The 6,471-nt window shown below is 46.5% G+C and overlaps 1 long non-coding RNA gene across 2 annotated transcripts; it reads right to left on the minus strand.

The window, feature by feature from the left end:
* Positions 1-304: 304 nt before the first annotated feature.
* On the minus strand, positions 305-6,087 carry LOC123361335. Of its 2 annotated transcripts, XR_006576152.1 has the most exons (4): positions 6,044-6,087; positions 1,815-1,881; positions 1,596-1,717; positions 305-1,283 (listed from the first exon to the last, which is right to left on the minus strand). It is a non-coding gene; the product is annotated as an uncharacterized LOC123361335 (long non-coding RNA). The 2 variants fall into 2 exon arrangements; XR_006576151.1 differs by having other exon boundaries at positions 305-1,717.
* Positions 6,088-6,471: the final 384 nt, after the last annotated feature.

Genomic DNA, 6,471 nt, shown 5'->3' on the forward strand with positions numbered 1-6,471 from the left:
CATAGTTCCTCATTCACATAATTAAGGTAACAGCACTTTTTTCTCCTTCCTGCCCCAATAACAAAGAAATTGGGGATTCCACAGTGTGAAAATAACCATCCCATGCTGCTGTGTGTTATGCTAAGTGGAGTGGGTTTACCAATGCAAATGCACATTCCTAAAATTCCTTTGCCCACTCCTCATAATGTACCACCAGATGTCAGGGTAGATCTCATCCTGACTCTGCTTACAACAATAAGGAAAGTATCTTGATTGCAAAACTCAGGCATAGCTACAGACATTCAAAAAATATTGAAGACCTTCCCGTAGATAGTCAGTTTTTATTTGCTAATAAAATTGATGAGACTTTAAATTTGTTTAAGGACTCTCAAGTGACTCTTCACTCCAACACCCAGGAGATGCCAATATAGGCCTCAGTAACAGCGGTATTATTGGCAGCTATTTTACCCATCAACATAGACAGGCTTTTCAAAGAACAGTCATAAATCTCAATGGAGGAAAGTCTAATTCTACCACTATACTGGCATCCCATCCTTAATCAGCTATGGGGAAGCAGTCCATTTGACTTCCAACTCAAGGACAGCAAAACAGTCATCAGCAATCTACCCTCTTCCTCCCCACCATTTGGGGGTATATTGTCTCATTTCCTCAATGCTTTGAAGTCCATAATTATGGACAAATGGGTCATAAACACTGTGGGATTGAGATAGGAAGAAACTGGATAGACTATCTCACATCCTCACTCATCATCCCCATCTTTCTTCAGGAACCCCTCTCATGAGTCAGTGCTTTTTCAAGGAGTTCAGATTCTGCTCTATGTGGGGGCTGTAGTGGAAGTTCCCATTTGACATTGGGAAAGGAGGGTGTTATTCACAATACTTTCTGATTCCACATTTCAAGGGAGGCCTGAGATCCATTCTAGAGCTTCACAGTCTCAACAAGTCTGTCAAATATATAAGTTTTCACATTGTCTCTAGCACTAATTAGTCCTTCCCAAGATTGTACCAACTGGTTTGCAGGATGTCTACTTCCATGTGGTAGTTTTGTCAAGTCACAAGAAGTTTCCAAGATTTGTGATAGCAAGAGCTGTATAATCAGTACACAGTACTTCCCTTGGCCTGTTGTTGGCTCTGTAAGTATTCACAAACTGCATGACAGAAATGGCAGCCTATCTGACGAGAAAAAGGATCCATGTCTTTCCATATCTGGATGGTTGGTTAATTTGAGGCAGATCCGAACAATTGGCTCTCCGCAACATCCAATACACTGGTCTGTCCAATCATCTGGGGCCCATAGAAAGTAAAGGGAAATCTGTTAGCCCCAACACAGAAACTCAAAATTCACTGGGGCCCTACTCAACTCTATAAATTCGATTGGCTATCTACTCCTGGAAAGATTCTGGGACATTCCTCAGCTGAGAACTTCACTCAAGTCAGACTCCAACACCACATTTTGATCCTAAGGTTATTAGGTACCTAATGCCATGTGGCCTATGCGACTCAACATGCCAGGCTTTGCCGGTACAGCCTCCAGGGGTGGCAAAGCTCAAGTCTATCGACCAACCAGGCATTCCTTGGACAAATTGGTCTGCGTACTTGCTGCAGTCTGGCATCTTTGGAGTGGTGGATGGATCAGAGCAATGTGTGCAGAGGTGTCCTGTTCCTTCTTCCATCCAAGACGATTATCATTGATGTGACTCATGGGATGGGGTGCTCACCTGGGGGATTTACAAACCTGAATATTATGGTCAGAACAGGAAATGAACCTTACATCTATATGCCCTAGTTTTATGCAATTCATAAGGCCTGTCATACCTTTCTCCTTCACATCAGGGGTTTGTCAGTTCAGGTTCTGACCAACAATGCAACCATGGTATACTACCTAAACAGATAAAGAAGAGCAAAGTCCAATCAGTTTTATCATGAAGAGGCAAACATTCCAGAGTTTCACATCGAGGAAGGCATTACTCTCACTCCCTCCTACTTACTGGGCTCACAGAAACTGTTGGCCAATATCTCTGCAGATTTTCTCATGATCACAAATGGTCTCTGAAGTGCAGTGTGCTTGGAACTATCTTCCGCGCCTCGGTAATCCTGTTGGTTGACCCATTTGCAATGAATGACAACAAGAAATGCTGTCAGTTTTGCTGTCAAGCAGGTCACAGCCCAAGCTCGTTGACTGATGCTTTTCTCCTTTGGTGGGGGCCATACCTCATGTATGCATTCCTTTCCACTCACCTCATCCCACAGGTGATCCTCATATCAAAACAAGCCCAGGCCAAAATAATTCTCATGACCAACAGTCTGGTTGAGACAGTGCTGGTTCTCGGATCTTCACAGCCTCTCCATTTCGCCTCCTTGGACTCTACCTACACTTCCAGATCTACTGTCTCAACACCACAGTCAGTTATTACACCCAGACCTGAACAGACTGCACCTTACACCATGGCTATTGAGTGGCTTGATGAAACAGAGAAACATTGTTCTTTGGCGGTTCAAAGAACAGCAGAAAGCATTCCACTAGATCTGCTTATTTAGCCAAGTGGAAACATTTTTCCATCTGTTTCAGCCACTGGGGTGTAAACGCAACAGATGCTAAGATTCAGGACATTTTAGAGTATGTTACATCTGAAATCATTGACTCTTTCTCTAAAGTTCCCTGAGAGTCCACTTAGCAGCAATCTCAGTTCATGAGATCTCTTAATGGGTGTGGGTCAGGAGGGAAAGAGATATACAGTGATCTATAAAAGCGAAAGCAGGAAACAAAAAGAAGAGAGCAACTAAAATATATTTTATGCAAGTTTAGTACAGTAAACCTGGTACCATCAAGGTCAATTTGTAACTTTTCATAGGCATTAAAGCATATTTAATAATGATGCTTACCTCAGATAAATGCTTACATTTCCTACCACCAAACCAAGAGGAAACAAGATGAAAACAAAAACCTAGTATATTCAGACACACTATCTTGTTTTATTTGTAATTTAAGGTATTTAAAGTAGTTTATTTGATACACAAATGATGAATCTGTTTTTATTAGGACCACTGCTGATTCTACTTTATTGCTTTGTTCTGTTTCTTGCTTCTGTCATGTCCTGGGTCTTGAACCATGGCTGCTGCATCCTGGCCTCCACCCATTATCTGCTGAAACCTGATGGGCCAAGAAGCTAGTAGGACTATAGTCTCAACCAACACACTACCCACGGGATACTTGATTGGGGGATCACCTGGCTCCACCTATTGGTCCAACCATGCAATTTAAGGCAGAAGATTTCCAGAAAGCCTTTAACAAGGTCTCTCAAAGGCTCTTATGTAAATTAAGTTGTCATGGAATAAGACGGACGATCCTTTCATGGATTGAGAACTGGTTAAAAAAGGCAGGGAACAAAGGGTAGGAATTAATGGTAAATTCTCAGAATGAAGAGGGGTAACTAGTGGTGTTCCCCAAGGGTCAGTCCTAGGACCAATTGTATTCAACTTATTCATAAATGATCTGGAGGATGGGGTAAAAAGTGAGGTGGCAAAGTTTGCAGATGATACTAAACTGCTCAAGTTAGTTAAGACCAAAGCAGACTGTGAAGAACTTCAAAAAGATCTCACAAAACTAAGTGATTGGGCAACAAAATGGCAAATGAAATTTAATGTGGATAAATGTAAAGTAATGCACATTAGGAAAAATAACCCCAACTATACATATAATATGATGGGGGTTAATTTACCTACAACTAATCAGAAGTCATTGTGGATAGTTCTCTGAAGATGTCCACACAGTGTGCAGCTGCAGTCAAAAAAGCAAGCAGGATGTTAGGAATCATTAAAAAGGGGATAGAGAATAAGATGGAGAATATCTTACTGCCCTTATATAAATCCATGGTATGCCCACATCTTGAATACTGCATACAGATGTGGTCTCCTCATCTCAAAAAAGATATACTGGCATTAGAAAAGGTTCAGAGAAGGGCAACTAAAATGATTAGGGGTTTGGAACGGGTCCCATATGAGGAGAGATTAAAGAGGCTAGGACTTTTCATCTTGAAAAAGAGGAAACTAAGGAGGGATATGATAGAGGTATATAAAATCATGAGTGATGTGGAGAAAGCGAATAAGGAACAGTTATTTACTTGTTCCCATAATATAAGAACTAGGGGCCACCAAATGAAATTAATAGGCAGCAGGTTTAAAACAAATAAAAGGAAGTTTTTCTTCACACAGCCCACAGTCAACTTGTGGAACTCCTTGCCTGAGGAGGTTGTGAACGCTAGGACTATAACAGCGTTTAAAAGAGAACTGGATAAAGTCATGGAGGTTAAGTCCATGAATGGCCATTAGCCAGGATGGGTAAGGAATGGTGTCCCTAGCCTCTGTTTGTCAAAGGGTGGGGATGGATGGCAGGAGAGCGATCACTTGATCATTGCTTGTTAGGTTCACTCCCGCTGGGGCACCTGGCATTGGCCACTGTCAGTAGACAGGATACTGGCTGGATGTACCTTTGGTCTGACCCAGTACGGCCATTCTTATGTTCTTATGTTAAGAAGACACAGGACATTTGTCTGAGCAACAAGGTGATTTCCAATGGTAGCTGCATTGGACCCTGCTTGTGCCTGCCTCCTGCGCCAACCCTGTTCTGATTCCTACTCTTCCCCTGGCTCCTACCTCACTCCTGCCTTCACTCCTGTTCCCACTGTGTTTGATCCCTGCATCACACCCAGTCATCAATTACCAGTCTGGCTCTGCCCCCAGCCTCTGACTTCTGACCATAGGCGTGCGCATGGAGTGTGCCCAGGCACACCCTAATGCCTGCGGGCCTGATACGGACCCTCAGGGCTTTGTATCCAGCCCCTGGGATTTGCCCTCCCCATGGTGCTTCTCTCAGAAGCGGCTGGCACGGCAGCACATCCCTGGGGCCCCGGGGGAAGGGGCAGAGGGCTCCGTGCATTGCTCCAGGCACCGCCCCCCGCAGCTCCCATTGGCCGAGAACAGGGAACCGCAGCAAATAGGAGCTTCGGGGGAGGTATCTAAGGGTGTGGCAAGGTCAGCGCACAGAGCCCTGTGCCCCCCCACAGGGGCCATGCAAGGACATGGTGAATGGCATGGCGTGGGGCCAGGGCAGGCAGGCAGGGAGCACGCCACTGCAGGCAAGCGGCACTGGGCCAGGGCCCTAGCCCCTCCTGCACTCCGCTCCCCAAGCCTGCCTACACCACACACCTGTCCTGTACCCCAACCCCCTATCCTGAGCCCCCTGCCGCACCCCAACCGCCTGCCCTGAGCCCCCTGCCGCACCTCACACCCCTCCTGCACCCCAACCCCCTGCCCTGAGCCCCCTCATACACTCCACACCCCTCCTCTTCCCCAATCCCTTGCCCTGAGCCCCTTCCTGCACACTGCTCCCCCCCACATACCCTGCACTCCCTCCCGCACCCCAACCTTTATGATATTCACCTTTAAAAAAAAATCCCTGGGTGCACACCCTAATGAAATGTGCTGTGCATGCCTATGCTTCTGACCCTGACTCTGGCTTGACCCTCAGTTCGGGCATTTGGTATCTGACCTCTGCTCTGACCCTCAGCTTTGATTCCTTGTTCAGATTCTGGCTTGACCCCTGGCTGTGGTAATTGGCAGTGGACTCTGGTGCCGACCCTTGGCTTCATTCTCCAACCTGGACATCTGCTCCACCCACTAGAACTGACTCCTGCTCTGACTACTAGGCCACGCCACCTACATCCCAGGCCATACAGCCTCCATCCATTCCCATGGCTTGCATTTCAGGTTTTCATGTACTGAAAATGGCCAAGAAAAGCAATCTCATCTCAGCCTAATGCTTTCCTGTGTGAGTTACAGAATGACATAAATATTCCTGTATCTCAATATGCTCTACCTAGCCTTGCATGAGGATTAAGCACTCAACAACATATTGAAGCTAATCTAATATATGGGTATCATTCCTTGCTCCCTTTGACCTTTCACCACTTCTAAAATACTTTGACTTTTTTTTTTTTTGCTAAACATTTAGTGTTTAATGTACATGTGGCGGGGCGATGACTCACCGGTGCGGCAACTCCTGCTGGTCATCCAGGGAATTAGCTCTTTCCAGCCCAGAGTGCCCTCTGCAGGCCGGTGTCTCACCTGCCGCTGGTCCTGTGTACTTCCCAGACCCCGGTGCCCTTTGCCCAGGGGTTCTGCCCACCACAGTACCCCAACCCTTTATCCCCACCTCGCCTAAGTGGCTACTGCCAGTCATTGTCTAGCCCCCGCTCACTGGGGCAGACTGCAGCCTGTAAACCACTCATTATCAGCAAGGCGGGTTGGACCAGCTGCCTCTGCCTATTCCTGGGCTGCCCCTTTGCAGCCCTAGTACCCTTTTGTGGGCCTTCTACTCAGCCTGCAGCCTGGGGCTTTGCTAAGCTGGAGCTCCCCAGCTCCCTCTGCCCTTCCCCAGCACTGCTCCACCCTAGGTACCCCCGCTCAGCTTCCC

Source organism: Mauremys mutica, chromosome 1 (assembly GCF_020497125.1).
Source record: "Mauremys mutica isolate MM-2020 ecotype Southern chromosome 1, ASM2049712v1, whole genome shotgun sequence".
NCBI lineage: Eukaryota > Metazoa > Chordata > Testudines > Geoemydidae > Mauremys > Mauremys mutica.